This window comes from Orycteropus afer, unplaced genomic scaffold (genome assembly GCF_000298275.1).
Source record: "Orycteropus afer afer isolate SDZICR_OR568_19922 unplaced genomic scaffold, OryAfe1.0 scaffold00306, whole genome shotgun sequence".
In the NCBI taxonomy this organism is placed as follows: Eukaryota; Metazoa; Chordata; class Mammalia; order Tubulidentata; family Orycteropodidae; genus Orycteropus; species Orycteropus afer.
The window spans coordinates 509794-512624 of record NW_006921893.1 but is presented as its reverse complement, the minus strand read 5'-3'; positions in this window follow the sequence as shown (position 1 = coordinate 512624).

Here is a 2831-nt window from a genome sequence, read left to right as displayed (position 1 = left end):
TTGTTGTTGTTGTTGTTATGTACCCTCGAATCGGACCCGACTCATAGTGACCCCTCCTTGGGTTTCTGACGCGGTAACACTACAGAAGTAGATTGCCCAACCTTCCTTCCCAGGAGTGGCTGGTGGGTTTGAACCGCCAGCCTTCTGATTAGCAGTCAAGTGCCTTAGGCAGTATACTACCAGAGCTCCTTCTGAACGGAAACATGTTGATGAGCAATAGGATTTGCTGCTTACAAACATGACAGTTGATTCCCTTTCTTTACCAAAAAAAAAAAAAAAAGACACGGGAAGGAATGTTTATGGCAGCTTTATTTAATGGCCCCAATATGGAAACAGCCCAATAGGAGATCCCCTCAAAAATGTTGTTGTTGTTAGGTGCCGTGGAGTCGTTTCTGATTCATAGCGACCCTATGCACAGCTGAACAAAACACCACCGGGTCCCGCCCAGCTCCACGATCCTTACTTAAGCCCATCGCAGCAGCCACTGTGTCAATCCATTTCACTGAGGGCCCTAAACCCCGCCCACCCCGGCAAAAAAAGAAGTGACGATTCAGTCCTGCGAGCTCCTCCTGGCTTGCCAAGTCACCTTGCCAGCCTCTGCCCCTCACTGAGTGGTAGTGTTCTCCATTGAAGCACTGGGGTGAGTTGGATGGTTTCATGAAGCCCATTCAGCTGGCAAAGTTGGTGGGGGTGTAACTTGCTGGATGCCTCCACCCCAGCTGGCATCAGGCTTGGTTTTGGGTCTGAGGGTCTAAGGAGCAGCCCTCAGCCAGCAGTCTGTACCCAGCCTGGTACTGCCACATCTTACATGCTGGCTCGCAGAGTAACATTATATGCTGCATATAGTCACTCACCCTGGAAGAGTCTCCTTCTGTCTATATCCTCAGAAAGATCAATAGCAGCAAAGAAACATCCAAGAAAACTGGGTCATGCTTTATCAAGTCCCTCTACAGACAGTTTCTCATTTCAAATGAATAGGAACAGGTATCATTCACCAAGTGTTGAGGTGCAAGGGCCCTTTTATAGATGCCCATAATCCCCACTACCCCCCTTTTGTGGTTGTCTCAGACTTTTAGCCTCTACTCGTTACCAAATTCCAAAACTGATTCCATATTTTAGGTATCTATTAGAGCAGTACCCTACTCTCAGTACCAAAATCTGTCTTAGTTCTCCAGGGGTGCTATAACAGAAATACCACAAGTGGATGGCTTTAACAAACAGAAATTTATTCTTTCACAGTTTGGGAAACTAGAAGTCTGAGTTCAGAGTGCCAGCTCTAGGGAAAGACTAGGCTAGAAGTCCAAGTTCAGAGTGCTGGCTCTACTCCTTCACCTTGGGCTTCAGCTCTGCCTCTTGAACTAGCCCCATTGGAGCAAGCTGAAGGCTTCTTATGATTCATGCAGCTGCTGGCTGCTGAGGCTGACAAGTCCCAGACTGGCAGGTAAAATAACAGATAGTTGGCTCAAAGGCTGCACAGGCAACAATCTGAAGATTGGCAGGCAACACCACAGGCCACTGGTTCAAGTCCAAGAACTGGAGATACTGATGTGCTAAATGCAAATTGAGCCAAGCTTCTCCATATATACTGGAAGCAGGCCACACCCCAAAGCCAATTTCCGAGGGGTCGCTATGAGTCGGGGCCGACTCGACGGCAAACAACAACAACAACAACAACAATTAGCTGCTCACAGCAGATTCCATCATGGAGGTGATTATATCACATCCAATCTCATCATAAGGAATAACTACATTCAGCTGCCAAGCCGCTCAAAAAAACGATGACCAACCCAAGTTGACACACAACCTTAACTATCACAGTGGTATTATTAGCACTGTCATTTTGCAGATGAGGAGACTGAGGATCTGAGATGAGAAGTAATTGTGTAAGGTCACAGAGCTTGAAAGTGACAAAACATAAATAACAAACAGTTGCCATCAAGTTGACTGTAACCCCATGTGTGTCAGAGTAGAACCATGTTCCATAGGATTTTCATGGCTGTGACCCTTCAGAAGTAGATCACTTGGTCTTTCTTCCAAGGTCCCTCTGGGTAGACTTGAACCTCCAACCTTTTTTTTAGCAGCCGAGTGCATTAACTGCACCATCCAGGGACTGATCAAGCTGGCAAACAAATATGTCTCACTGTTGCCTCTTTTCATTCTTCCAGAGCACCTACTTTGTGTCAGGTACCCTGCTAGGTGCTAGGGTGTAAAGGGAAGGGGCTAGGCCTGCTCCTGCCTGGGCCGCAGTCCACACAAGCCCCTGAGGTGGTTTACTATTCATCAGAGGCAAGGTGATGGAGATCTCTTGGCCTTGCCTTGAATCCCCCCAGCTTGACTACTTACCAGCTATGTGACTTTGTCCAGTCACCTCCCCTCTTTATGCCTCAATTCTATGGCTGTAAAAATGAGGTGCAATTACTTTCTGCCTCATAGAGAGGTGTGTGGAGAGTAAATTAGGTAATGCATGTCAAACAGAACAGTGGCTGGCCTGGAGAAGGCATTCAAGACACAGTCAAGTTCATCATTATTCCATCTGCAAGCACACTTTGTCAAACTGTTGTCATCATTATCCCTGTTGACAGCCAAGAAGGCTGAGGCTCTGAGGACCCAAGTGGCTTACCTAAGGCCACAGAATAAGAGGCGAGGCTGAAATGCAGCCCTAGAGATTCCCAGATATGTGTTCTCTTCCACTGGAACCTTTAGGCACCTGCACTCCCATGACCTTTCCCCTCTGGTCTATGTCAGTTTCCTGGGGCTTGGAGTGGGAGATGAGGGGTTTAGCAAGTTGCTGGCAGCATGGCAGAAATCCCAGGAAATGCTGGGCTGAGGGG